This window comes from Passer domesticus, unplaced genomic scaffold (genome assembly GCF_036417665.1).
Source record: "Passer domesticus isolate bPasDom1 unplaced genomic scaffold, bPasDom1.hap1 HAP1_SCAFFOLD_44, whole genome shotgun sequence".
Classification (NCBI taxonomy): Eukaryota; Metazoa; Chordata; class Aves; order Passeriformes; family Passeridae; genus Passer; species Passer domesticus.
In genome coordinates, this window is record NW_026990160.1 from 345,386 (window position 1) to 359,672 (window position 14,287).

A 14,287-nucleotide genomic window follows, 5' to 3' on the forward strand; every position below is an offset into this window, starting at 1 on the left:
TCTGTCGAGTTATCTATCCTTAAGTTTGAAGTAACGTCCCCAAAGTCCTATGAGGTGTCTTTTTACCAAAGTGAGGAGAGAAACTTCTGGGCTTTTTCCCTTTTTAAGGAGACAAGGATAATTTGGTTACTCCGTCAACAGGGGGCACATTCCTACACTGGGAGGCCAAGCCCGCCAGACCTGTTTGTCCTGGCAGCTTTTATCATGGAGGAATCCTTGGTTATATTGAATTTGGGAGGAGGAATCTCGATTTTGACCATGGACAGCTTGAGCAGAAGGATGGTTCTTTTCCATTGGAACAAAAGCACCAGTGTTTCAAAAGCAGGTGAGAGGCAGCCCCCAAGAGGCCAAGGGCAGCCAGACCTGTCTGTCCTGGCAGCTTTCATGGGGAGAAATCCTTGTATGTATGGAATTTTGGAGGTGGAATCCCAGTTTTGGCCATGGGCACCTGGTCAAGATGGATAGTTTTTTTCTACAGGAAAGAGAAGTGCGAAGTCCAAGTGTTCTGGAAGAAGATGAGAGGTGGCCACCTTCAGGCCAAGCCAGCGAGACCTGTCTCTCCTGGCACCTTTTGTCTAGGGGCTATCCTTGGCCATAGGGCGTTTTGGAGGTGGAATCTCAGTTTTGGCCATGGCTGCCTGGACAGGAAGAAGAGTTCTTTTCATTAGGAAGGAAAGTGCAGAGCCCCAGTGTTTCAGAGGCAGATGAGTGCCAGCCCTCAGGAAGCCAGACTAGTCATCCCTGGCAGTTTTTGTCTGGGAGTTATCCTTGGATATAGGAAATTCTGGAGGCAGATCCCCAATTTTGGCCATGTGTGCCTGGTTGAGATGGATGGTTTTATCCCATAAGAAAGAAAAGCACATGGTCCCAGTGTTTCAAAGGCTGATGAGAGGTGGCCCCCAGGTGGCCAAGGCAGCCAGAGCTGTCTCTCCTGGTGGATTTCATCTGGGAACAATTTTTGCATATAAGGAGATTTGGAGGAGGAATCCCAGCTTTGACAATGGGCCCCTGGAGGAGAAGGACATTTCTCTCCCATAGGAAGGAAAGCCCAGAGCCCCAGTGCTTCAGGGGCAGATGAGAAGCAGCCCTCAACATGCCAAGGTCAGCTGGACCTGTCAGGTGGTCCCCAGGAGGCCCAGCCAGCCAGACCTGTTCCCTGTTCCCTTGGTTTTGTGGGACCCCACAGTGTCACAATGGTTTCCTTGGTTCCACGAGGCCCCAGAGTGTCACAATGTTCCCCCTGCTTCTGCAGTGTCACAATGGCCCCGTGCTTCCATGAGACCTTGCAATGTCGCAATGGCTCTGTGGTTCCACAAAGCCCTGATGTGTCACCAGGGCCCCTCGGCTCCATGCACCCTCGCTGTGTCACAATGGCTCCTCTGTGACACTACAGGCTCCACAAGGTCACCATGGACCCTTGGTTCCTTGGGGCCCCTGAGTTTCACAAGGGAGACCTTCCTGGATTGCCAAACAGATTGCGTTCTCTTTGCAATCTGTATGGCAGTTGTCTTCTGTTAAGTGAGCAGTTTTCCTTATCTCTTCCACACCCACTCCTCCCTCCAGGCAGACATCTGCTGATAACAGGCTACTGAATGGCACTGCATGACTGGTAAGAACTACAACATCCCATTGTGAGATGATCCGCCCAGAGGGGAGAGCCAAGCATTCCTACCAGATATAATATTAAAAATTCTGGAACACCAGCATGGCTTTCTCCACTGGATTTCCCAGAGGAACAGCAGCTGCCTCTTCCACTGGATCTTCAGAGGAAGACTACACCTTTCTAAAGGACCCCTGCTCCAGCAGAACCACACCTGACACTCCAGGAGGACTGCAGCCACCATTCCAATTGGACTGCTACCAACACCCTGACCAAGAGGGTGTCAGGTTGTGTTCTGACACTGTCAGTGTTGTCTTGGTTTACTGCATTGTTTATTTCATCTTTTTATTTGTTTCCCTAATAAAGAACTATTGTTCCTGCTCCCATATCTTTGCCTGAGAGCCCCTTAATTCCAAATTTATAACAATTCAGAGGAATGGGGTTTAAATTTTAGATTTCAGGACAGGCTCCTACCTTCCTTGGCAGACACCCGTCTTTCCAAACCAAGACAGGGAGTGACATCAATCTTTGCTTAATAACTGGTTTTGCTTTAACACAGTTACTTTGAAATCACTTCCTAGTATATGATATATGATATATGATATGATATGATATGATATGATATGATATGATATGATATGATATGATATGATATAATATAATATAATATAATATAATATAATATAATATAATATAATATAATATAATATAATATAATATAATATAATATGATGTGATGTGATGTGATGTGATGTGATGTGATGTGATGTGATGTGATATAATATAATATAATATAATATAATATAATATAATATAATATGAGTTACAGCTGTTATACCTAGGAGCAAATTTTTCTGATTAAGATAATATGGTTTAATCATTACCATAAGAGATAGTATATATTTATAGAAATAGCTCTGGTCTGCCGTCTTTAATCCCATGGGACAAAGTCTATAAAGGTTTCCTTCCACCTTTATAATTCTTTACATACAAAATCTTGAAAGTCTGGGACGGGGATTGGAAACAGCTACTCCAAAGCTCCTCTCACAAGAAGGATTTTAGAAAGCTTGGAGGTCCTTGCAGGTGTTTGGGGAACTGTGGGGGCTATTGGGGGTCCAATTTACTTCCCGATTAACAGAAGATAACTGCCCTGCCTCTGACAGATGGCAAATAGAATACACACATTGTCTTTCAATCCAGAACAACAGGATTTCAAATTAATAGAATGTAACATAACATTGCTGAAATCTAACAATAATGAAGTTTAACTTTGCTTAATCTTGTCAACCCTGAATTTGCATTAAGTTAAACATCATAGAATTAAAAATTAATATCCTTAAATGTTATACATACAAAAAAATTTAACTTATTCTGATGCTATTAAGGGAAATAAGGCACTGAAAAAGTTGAACAATCTGAGATTGAAATAACAGCATGAAGGATTTACTGGAGGGATTAAAAGGATGTGATAAGTATGTCAGGTTTTTATGTAATTTAGTTTTGAGAGAAACCCATGGAAGCTACAAATTTTAGGCAAGCATGAATTGACAAAGACTTTTTAAAGTGCAGTTTTATTGAAAGAAACAACAATGTGGAATTCGGCAAACTGCCCAGCAAACCAGCAGCTTCTTGAAATTGTATTTAGTGTGATTCCAGATGGTAAATTTACCAGCATTTCTGTTAAAGTGCCTCTGGCCAGTGCCGTGGTGGGGGGGCCTGGCGGAGCCGCGCCGGGGGCTCGGGGGAACCGCGCCAGGAGCAGCCGAGCCACGCACCCCAAACCGCCCGCGGCTCCCCCTCCTGCCCCAGAGCCTGTGAATGTGCCTCCGTGCCAGAGGGAAGGGGCAGGAGATCCCCCAGTGCATCCCCAGCAGGACAGCATCAGCAGCGGGGTTGTCCTGCAGCCAGGGCCGTGCTGGGCTGGGAGATGGAGCAGGAGAGAGGGGGAAGGGGGCACTGACTTCCTCCTCACCTGCCTGAGTGTCTTGGGGCATCCTCCTCTTCCTTGCAGCCTTCTCCTCCATTGGGCCAATATTTGGGAATGGGAAATCCTGGTTTGGGGAAAAACAAGGGATGAGCACAGTGTGTCTGAAAGGCCTCTGCCCAAGTCCATCTCTAGAAGTCACCTGATATCAATAAAAACCTTCAAAAAGCAAAAGAGAATCAAAAAAAGCCACCAGGAGTGTCCCATTTCCATTCTCATCCCTCTGGGCTTCTGGTGGTCCCCTCTCTCATGGCTGCCAAGGATCCCAGAGCACCTGGGGTTCCCCCCTCTCCAGGGTCCTGCTTAGGGATGCTGCGGGGTTTTGGGGTCCCAGGGTCCCTCTCTCCAGCCTCCCCCCAGTCCAGGCACTTGGGGCTCTCTCCTCTCCCCACCGCCCTGTCCTGGTTTAGGGCAAATTTGGGAGAAAACCTCCAAAAGGGGTTTCCTCTGGAAAGCAAATTCAAGCAGCCTCTTCCCCAATCAGTTTGGGAAAAGATTTCCTTGGAGAAAAGTGGAAAAACCCTGTTTATTTAACAGACAAAGCATTCACGAGCACAGCAAATGACCAATATTAAACAATAAAACCTCTTGCCGCTCCAAAAGAGATGACAAACTCAGAAAATCCCTCTGTGGGCTGTAGCTCTGCTCACTCAGTCTCTTATCAGTCTGTTCTCAGTTTCTCCAGCACTGGAAATGCCGTGGACCAGGCTCGGACCAATGGGCCACAGGTGGAGCTGCCAGTGCTCTTCTGGATGTTCAGAGCAGGTTTAAACAGCTCTAAAGTAAAAGAAAAACCACAGTCCAGGGCACTTATCTGCCTTAGAGAGGTAAAAACTAACTAAAACCAAAGGAGAGTCCTGTCCTGCTGTCTGTCTGTCCAGCAGCCAGAATATGGAGGAGTGCAGTTTCTTAAAAACCTTGCTCACTTCCTCCCTCCCTTCGGTCTCAGAACCTGCCTTAAAGGTGCAGAACTCATTTCTGGGCTACACAGATGAAGAGGGTATGAGCATGATCCCAGGTTCAGCCCTTCTGGGGGTTTGGGGGTGTCTCTGTCCCTCTGACCTCAATGATGTTTGGGTGCAGTCACATCAGGGCTGAGAGGGACAGAGACCCCCCCCCAGCCTCCCCAGGGATGAGAAGGTCAGAGAGACCCCCCAGCCCCAAGCACCCTCAGCGGTGAGAGGGACACAGAGCCCCTGGTCCCCAGCCCTGCACAAGCATTCCCTGAGGCCAGAGGGATGGAGACCCCCTGAGCATCCCCCAGGGCAAGGGGACAGAGACCCCTGAGCATCCCCTGGGCTGAGAGGGACAGAGACTGCCCTGAGCATCCCCTGGCACAGGAGTGACAGGGAGGGAAACCCCCCCAGGCATTCCCTGGAGTGAGAATGATGGAGACCCCCTGAGGAATGGCGTGGGGTGACAGGGACAGGAACAGCCCCCACAAGCCCCTCCCAAGCATCCCCCAGGGCAAAAGGCACAGAGACCCCTTGAGCATCCCCTGGGCACTGGACAAAATAAACTTGGCAGAAATCAAATTCAACTCTGCATAAACCACTTTCATGAATATTTGATTTTCCCACAAGTCGCATGTCATGAAAACGCAAACCAATCCCAAGCATTAATAAACTGGCAATAGAAGCAAGTGTGTGAAAATTCCAAGTTCCATCGGTTCCTGCACAGCTCCAGCTCAGCTGCTGGCAGGTTCCCATAAAAGAAAAGTGGAAATTCAGCCCAGTACAGATTATAAAAAGCAAGAGAAAGCTTTGTGTAACTATCACAAAGGTGACAGGGATGAAGAGAACAGTGATTCTCACATTTGGCAAAGCCCCTAAGCCTGTGAATTTGGGAGTGATTCAGGAAGTTAGCTACCTTAGCTGGGCTTCCTGTGGCACTTTAGCAGCCTTGTGTTCCTCACCTTGGGGTGAATGAACCTTGTCAGCTTCACTGGTAATATTTGTTCCCTTTTCTCCAGTGATTTGAACAAACTTTTCAAGGAAGAACAAGAAAATATTTTCTTTACACTGGCTACCCACAACAACCATTTTCTCCCATAACTCGCTTAGGGGAAGATGCGTCCAAGTTTCCAAGAGTTCCTCCCAAACGATCTATGACCTCCTCAGAGGAGGGAACCATGCTGTTGTCAAAGGCACTTGGGGTCAGACAACAGTGCCTAAACTCACTGTGCCAAAATAATGTCACAATCTGGTTAAGAAAATGGTTAGAGAGATGCTTCTGCCCCAATTAAGGTGCTACCAAGACCAAATCCAAAGTGGATTTTATTGAATAATAAGTGTGAGGTAGAGAGAGATGGAAAAAGAGAAAAAGAGAGAAAAGGGGTTAGGGCAAGGTAGTGACAGGAACAGAGACTTCCCCTGGGCCAGGGCAAGAGTGACATTGTCCCCTGTGTGTGTGGCCTTCCCGGAGTGGGGGTTTTATACCTGAGCCAGTTTGGGTAAGCAGAGGTGGCGTTACCCCCCAAGCAGGGATTACCCCACTGTTTCAGGTTACAGTGTAAGATGTAACCAAATGCATGTTTTCCATCATCATCTTTACAAACTGTTATAAACAGGCGGGGCAGTGTTCTTTATCTCTTCCATGACTCAGCCCTGATAACGCCCTCCAGGGGCTATCTTCTGTTAATGGGCCACTGAGTGTCCCTGCAGGACTGACAAAATTACATCATGCCATTGTGGGATGCTCCACCCAAGGGGAGGAGCCACGCATTCCTACCTGGATATAAGATGAGGCTTGCAGCCCCAGGAGCACCTTGGCTACTGGATTCCCAGAGGACAAGAGCTCCATAAGCACCACTGGACCTTCAGAGGAAGACCAGACCCTTCTACAGGATCACTGCTTCGACAGAATCACGTTCATCACTGCAACAGGACTGCAGCCACCATTTAATGGGACTGCTGCTACCACCCTGACCAACAGGGTGCCAGGTTAGATCCTGACTCTGTCAGTTTAAGGCAGTGTATCATTGCCTCAATCTTAATTTTCTTAATTAATTGTAATTCTGGCCTAGAATCTCCCCCTGGTTTGCCTTTAAACCAGTACAAAACTCAATGTACTCATCTCTTGTTTTCCTCCCAGAACAGAATTTCCCATCCCAAAATCTTTCCCAGATGGAGGAGGAAGCTGTGAGGAAGATGAAGATGCCCTAGGACATGCAGGCAGGTAAGGAGGAAGTCACTGCCCTTTTCCCCCTTTCCTTTGCTCCATCTCCCAGCCCAGCATGGCCCCTGGCTGCAGGACAACACCACTGGCAATGCTTTCCTGCAAGGGATGAACTGGAGGGTTCTCCTACCCCTTCCCTCTGGCACGAAGGCAAATCCCATCCTCTTCTTGTCCGTCCTCCCCCAGACAAAGACCTGAGGATGGAGACCAGGGAGGACAAAACCCCATGGCACAACTTCGTAGCAGAGGCCATTTTGAGTGGCTCCACAGCACAGGAATACAACAGGGAAGAAAAGCCCCAGAGATCCCACAGGAGGAGGGGCTGCAAACCCAGCCCAGGGTGCTCTGAGGAGGAAAGACCCACCCTGAGCCAGGTGGGTGGACAGAGCTTCAGCCAGAGCTTGGAGCTGGTCCATGAGCAGCTTCATGATGGGGACAAGCCCCACAAGTGCTTGGAGTGGGGGAAGAGCTTCAGGCAGAGCAGCACCCTGATCTGCCACCAGATGATCCACACCGGGGAATGACCGTACAAATGTGGGGAGTGTGGGAAGGGGTTCAGCTACAGATCCACCCTTGTGACTCACCAACGCATCCACTCCGGGGAGAGGCCCTACGAGTGCCCCACGTGTGGGAAGAGGTTTCAGGCCCGCTGCAATCTCCTCAGGCACCAAAGGATTCACACAGATGAGAGGCCCTTCTGCTGCCCTGACTGCGGGAAGGGCTTCAAGCGCAACTCCCACCTCATCAGGCACCGACGCATCCATACTGGGGAGAGGCCCTATGGGTACCCCACATGTGGGAAGAGCTTCACCCAGAGCTCTGACTTGACCAGCCAGGAGTCACTGGTAAGGGATGTCCTGCCAGTGCCCCAACTGCAGGGAAAGCTTTGTGCCCTGCTCCAGCTTCTTCCCCCATTGGAGGACCCATATTGGAAAGAGCCCTGGAGATCTGTGTTCCCTGTGATCCCTGCTGGGAAGACACCTGTCCCTCCTCCTGCCCCTGCCAATGACATGATGGGGGATCAAAGACCGTGAGGGTCTGGCCAGGGCCATGTCATTACCTTCACTCTCACCTCTAGTCATTGCCAGGGGCAGGAAAAGGACTCTTTCCCTGAGGAGAAGGGTGTCCTTTCCAGGCAGGAGGAAATTGTGGCCGGGAAGAGACAGTTGCATTGTAGTTTTCCCTTTTGCATATCCCTTCTGTGATCAATATTGTTTTTGTTTCTGTTTGTTTCTTATCTCATTGCTGTTCCAAATAAATTGTTCTTATCCCAGCCAGGGATGTTTGCCTTTTGTTCTTTCCATGGGAGGTGGGAGGGCAGCGAGTGCCAGTGTGGTTTTAGCGGGAGCAGGAAATTGGAGAATCCCATTCCTAAACCTCAGGCTGTGGAGACCGAGCATCCCAGCTGGTCCCAGCCCCGGTGGACCTGGCAACATCCTTGGGAGTGGGGGAGAATCCCATTCCTAAACCCCGGTCCATGGAAACCAAGCATCCCAGCAGGTCCCAGCCTGGTGGCCATGGCAACAGCCTTGGGAGCGGGTCCCTGGCTGGGGCTGTGGGAACCTCTTCCCTCTGGTGCCCAGGGACAGGACTGGAGGGAACGGCTGCAGCTGAGTCGGGGCAGGCTCAGGTTGGATCTCAGGAAAAGGTTTTTGCCCAGAGGCTGCTGGGGCAGTGCCCAGGCTCCCCAGGGAAGGCTCCCAGCTCCAGGGCTCTCTGAGCTCCAGCAGCGTTTGGCCAGCGCTGCCAGGCCCAGGCTGGCATTGTTGGGGTGTCCTGTGCAGGGCCAGCAGTTGGACTCCAGGATCCTGATGGGTCCCTGCCAGCTCAGCCAATTCTGTGGATCTGGGATCCCATGACCCTGGGGATGGGGCAGTAGTATCGTGCTTTTTGGTTTATTTGTAGGTGTGAGAGTCTGTCTGAAACTTCCCTCAATTTTTGCCTCTCGATCGTCATGAAAGCCAAGACCACCGGGGAAAGGAAAAGATCCCGTTCTGAAAATCCAGGTCTGTCTGGTCCACCAAGCCAGATTATTGCCTACGGGTGTGTTTGCTCAACTCATGGAACACTGCACCCAAGAAGGGGCAGCGTGCTCTCCTTCGCCTGCATCACCTAGCAACGCTAGTGCTGGAATTTCTCCACCCTTCTGACTTGGCTGGACTTTCTCTCTGGAAGGACCTTCCCGGAGGTCACCACAAAAGGACCCTCCACTCACCGTACATCAACCACCGTGACAGATGGACTGAGATGGGAGAAGGTTCTCCCCTCAAGGACTGAGACGTGCGACCCCTACATGGAAAAGCTCCCCTCTTCTCCCCAAAAGGACTAAGACTGAAATCCCTACCGTAGGGTGAGGGAAGGCGTGCGTGGGGACCAAAGCAAGTTTTGCAAGCGACCACTGGACCGAGAAGACAATGGTTCCTGCCTACAACGTCTGCTGCTGATGACACCTGCTGCTGATGGACTACTGATGGACTCCTTGTACCCTTTATCAATAGACTATTTTGAAATGTGTCCACTTCCCCCATTTCAAAAGGACTATAAAAAAGGTTAGAGCTGACTGATACCTTGGAGATCTCCCCTGACATGAAGATGACAGGCTCTTTGTCAACCGGACTTCGAGGGACTTTGTCATCCGCACGTCTGGTAGCTATATACCTCCTTGTCCTCCCTCTCTTCTTTTTCTTTTCCTTATTCTTTCCCCTTTCTTCATTCCCCTTCTCTCTAACGCATCTTTGCTATGGCTACACAATAAAAGTATCTCTGTTGTGATTTTACTGCAAATGCCCTTGTCGTGCCAGTTTTTGCACCCTGAGATCAGTGAAAAAGAACCTTCACGAATCACGTCCTTAGGACGGATCGTGTCACCAGGGCCGGCCCGAGGGCCGAGCGGGGATCGAGAGCCCCAAAGCCGAGGGGCTCCTGGGGGTGCCCAGCTCCTGCCGCCCCCAGCCCAAAAGAGATGCTGGCCAATCAGAGCGCGCGGCGCTGGTGCCGATCCAGTTGCCGGGCGGGAGCTCGGCGCTTGGGCCCCGCCCGGCGATGTGCAGCCAATCAGCGCCCGGCGCGGCTGTGACTCATCAGTTGCCGGGCAGAGCCGCAGCGCCCAGCGCTCCCCGGCAGCGGAATTTGGGGAGGGGGGAGGTGACCCTGGGCATGGGGATGGGGCGTGCGGGGGCAGCCGGGGCCGCACTGGTGGCACTGGTGGTGCTGGCAGCGCCCCCGGCCGCGGGGGGAGCGGGGGGCGCGGGGAGAAGGGGGGCGGGGCCCCAAATTAAACCAGAGGGGGGTCGGGACCCCCAAACGGAGCAGGAGGGGCTGGAACCCCCAAACCCAAACACGGGGGAGGGGATTGGGGATGGGGGGAACGATGGGGAAGGGGCGGGAGAGCGGGGGAAAGAGGGTGATGGGAGCCCCAAATAGGATGAAGCCAACTTGGTGTGGCCGCCTTTAGACGTGGATGGAGCCAAAGGCAGCCAAAGGCAGCCAATGCTTTTCCAGCCCGTCTGATCCCAGTGTGTGCAACCCCGGTGTGTGCAACCCCAGTGTGTGCAACCCCGGTGTGTGCAACCCCGGTGTGTGCAACTCCAGCCTGTGCCATCCCAGTCCATGGGATCCCAGTCCATGTTCGATCCCAGTTTGTCTGGTCCTGCACACACACCCAGCATCTGGAATCCCATTTCCCAGCAAGGAAAACATTTTCCTGTCCTCAAACATCCTTCCTATTCTCTCAAGAAATGATAATAATATAAGAAATCAAGAAATTATAATTAAAATGAAATCAATTATAATAAAAATGAAATATAATATTTTTGACACTTACTTAAATAACTCCAATAATGAGTCAACCTAAAACAACAACTATTAGTATACCATTATCCAGAAATATAAATAAACAAATTGAATACCAGGAAATACCTGTTGAAAGTTTTAACTCAATAACTAATATATTTTAGATAAAACTAACATACAATCTAACACACCTTAGTAAAATAATTCATATTGTAAATATACTAAACACAAAACCAAGCACCACTAGAATTTCTCCTACATTTTAACCAAACAATTAAACTTTAATAACACCCTTAAGTACTTTCAAATTATTTTTTAAAATTAAATTGTAGTGCTGTTATTTGGATATTGGTTTTTGGACTGTTTGGGTTAGATGATTTGAAAAATGGGATTTTAATAGCAAATTAATCAGCTGAGAAGGTGGCACTCTGCAAACAGAACTGACTGAAAATGAATGGGACAGAAATCAGTAACTCTGAAAGTTTTATTTGCTGTCAAATACATCCCACCCAGCCAGCCCCACACAATCCCCATCCCACTGCTCCCAATTGGGATCCCACTGCTCCCAATCCCCTTCTAACCCCATCTCACCCTCGTGGCTGTGGAAGTGAGTGAGGTTGGCATGGGATTGAGTTTTTTTGAGGAGGGACTGAGCCTTTATGGGTTAAAATTCAGTTGTTTTCAGTGGGATTTGAGTGGTTTTGAGGTGACAGATCCATCCCTTTTGGCTTTTGAAGGGCAAAGAGAGGAAGAACAGAAAAAAATTAAAGCCAAACCAAAAGGACAAGCAGGCAGGTGTGTTCCCAACAGGGATCACAGGGAATGTGGGTCACCAGGGCTGTGCCCAGCGTGGCTCCTGCAGTGGGGGATGGAGCTGGAGCAGCGCACGAAGCTCTTCCCGCACTCGGGGCACTCGCAGGGCTTCCCTCACCGGTGCCTCCGTTGGTGTTGGGTCAAGTGAGAGCTGCTGGAGAAGCTCTTCCCACACTGGGGACACTCGTAGGGCCTCTCCCCAGTGTGGATGCGCCGGTGGGTGACGAGGGTGGAGTTCTGCCTGAATCCCTTCTCGCAGTCGGGGCAGCAGAAGGGCCTCTCCTCTGTGTGACACTGATAGTGCCGGAAAAGATGGGAGCGGATCCGAAACCCCTTCCCACACCTGGAACACTCGTAGGGCCTCTCCCCAGAGTGGATCTTTTGGTGCATGATCAGGTTGGAATGCTGACTGAAGCTCTTCCCACACTCCCCACACTCGTAGGGCCGTTCCCCAGTGTGGGTCCTCTGGTGCTGGATCAGGTGGGAGCTCCGGCTGAAGCTCTTCCCACATTCCTCACATTCGTGGGGCCTCTCCCCAGTGTGGATGCGCCGGTGCCTGACAAGACTGCAGTTGTGCCTGAAGCCCTGCCCGCAGTCGGGGCAGCGGAAGGGCCTCTCCTCTGTGTGCGTGCGCTGGTGCACGAGGAGATAAGAGCTGATCTGAAACCTCTTCCTGCACTGATCACACTCGTAGGGCCGTTCTCCAGTGTGGCTCCTCTGGTGGATGATCAGGTGGGAGCTCCACCTGAAGCTCTTCCCACACTCCTCGCACTTGTGGGGCTTCTCCCCATCAGGAACCTCCTCATGGACCACCAGCTCTGAGCTCTGGCTCCATCTCCGGCCGCCTTCCCAGCCCAGGCTGGCTCTTTCCCCCTCAGATCCCCGCCATCTGCGTTTGCAGCCCCTCCTCGTGCGGCATCTCCGGGGCTTTTCCTCCCCGTTGGCTTCCTGCGCCGTGGAGCCGCTCAAAACGGCCTCTGCCACGAGGTTCTGCCGCGGGGATTTGTCCTCCCTGCTCTCCATCCTCAGCTCCTGCTCTGGGGGAGGAAGGACAAGGACAGGATGGCATTTGCCTCCGGGCCACAGGCAAGGGCAAGGAGATGCCCCCAGGCTGTCCTGCAGCCGGGGCCCTGCTGGGCTGGGAGATGGAGCAGGAGAGAGGGGGAAAGGGGCACTGACTTCCTCCTCCCCTGCCTCAGTGTTCAGGGACATCTTCCTCTTCCTCACAGCCTCACAAGAACTGGCAATGAGAAATCCTGGCTTGGGGAAAACTAGGGATGAGCACATTGACTTTCAAGGTCTTTCTGCCCAAGTCCATCTCTACAAGTCACTGGCCATCGGGGCTCCAGAAAAACCTCCCAAACACCAAGATTCAGCCTTGAAAAAGCCTCCCAGGAATTCCCTGTACCTGGACCCTCCCCTCTGCTGTTCAGGGTTCCCCCTGTCCCAGCTGCTGGGGTCACGCTTACATTGGGGGTCCCCCTTCTCCTCGGTGCCCGCCCTCCCCAGCCTGCTGGCAGTCCCAGCAATCCCAAAAGCTGCCCCCTCTTCGCTCTGCCCATTCAGGGATGCCGGGGCTTTTTGGGCTCCCTTCTGGGCTCCCTTCTCCCCTCATGCTCTGCTCTGGGCTGCAGGGGCTCCAAGGAGTCCCCCCTGCCCCTCTCCAGCCTCTGCAGGCTCCCGCCCATGGCGGCGCTCCCCCCTCTCTGGGCTCCCCACTTTGGGCTCCTGGGGGACACAGGGCTCTGCTCCTCCAGGCTGCCTCTGCCGCCAGCCGCCACCGCCACCCCCCGATGTCCCCCCGAGGGGCCTTTTCCGCTCAGCCTTGCACTTCTTCATTCTCCAAACATCCCCCCAAATAACCCAACCCAGGCACCCCCCAGAATATTTGGGCTGAGCTCCACATCCCTGGGCACCTCCAGAGTTCCCGTGTGCCTGGCCCTGGGACGACCTGGAACACCTTGGACCCCCATTCCAGCCTTTCCCTGCCCCCAGGCCCATCCTTCTGCAAAAACCAGAGATGCCCTGAACTCCTCCTTCTGGAATATCCAGGGTGTCCCTATGCCATGTCCCATCTTTTTTGGGAAACCCTGGACCCCCCTTTCCTGGGCTCCAGGCCCCCTGGAACTCCGTTCTATCTCTCCCCGTCCCTGCCCGCCATTTCCGTGACCCCGAGCCTCCCCTGCACCCCCATTCCTGAGACCCCAGACCCCCTTTTACCCCATTGCCCAGCAATGAGACCCCCCTGCACCCCCTTATCCAGCACCAACTCAACTTTTTCCCGGCCCCCGCCTCTCCCAGCACCCAGCCCCACCCTTTTCCCTGACCTGGGATCCCTGGGCCCCCATTCCTGCATTTCCCAGTCCCCAGCCCCTCCTTTTTTCACTCCCAGGACATCCCGGCACCCCCTTTCCTGGGCACAGGATTCCCTGCACACCCCATCCCAGCTCTCCCAGGCCCTGCACCCCCTTTCCTTGACTCTGAGCCCCTGAACCTCCTTCCCAGCTCGGCCAGCCCTTCAAGTCCCCCTTTCCTTGGCCTCTTGACCCCCCTGGATCCCCAGTCTCTCACGTTCAGCCCCCCAGCTCCCCGATCTCGCTGTCCCCCCAGTTCTGCACTCCCTGCAGTACCTGGCAGTGGCACTGTCGCAGCCCGGCCCTGTCGCCGCGTCCTCTCAGTGCCCGTTCGGGCCCTGCCCGCCCAGCCCGACACGCTCGACTGCGGGGGACACTCCCCTGTGCCCGGGCTACAGGAGAGCGGCCGGGGCTGCCAGCCCTAAACCACAGGAGCAGCTGGCAGACGCTGCTGCAGGAAGAAAGGGCCCACTCTGGGCAGGGGAAAGCCAAGGTTTATTTCAGGGCTCAGGCCAGCTCTGACCCTCAGGGCAACCTGCTGCACACAGCACACACTCAGCCCCGGCA

The 14,287-nt window shown here is 52.4% G+C and overlaps 1 pseudogene; it reads right to left on the reverse strand.

Annotated features, from left to right (window-relative positions):
• Positions 1-14,287, reverse strand: part of LOC135292683 (zinc finger protein 850-like) — a 276,851-nt pseudogene that overhangs the window by 233,281 nt on the left and 29,283 nt on the right.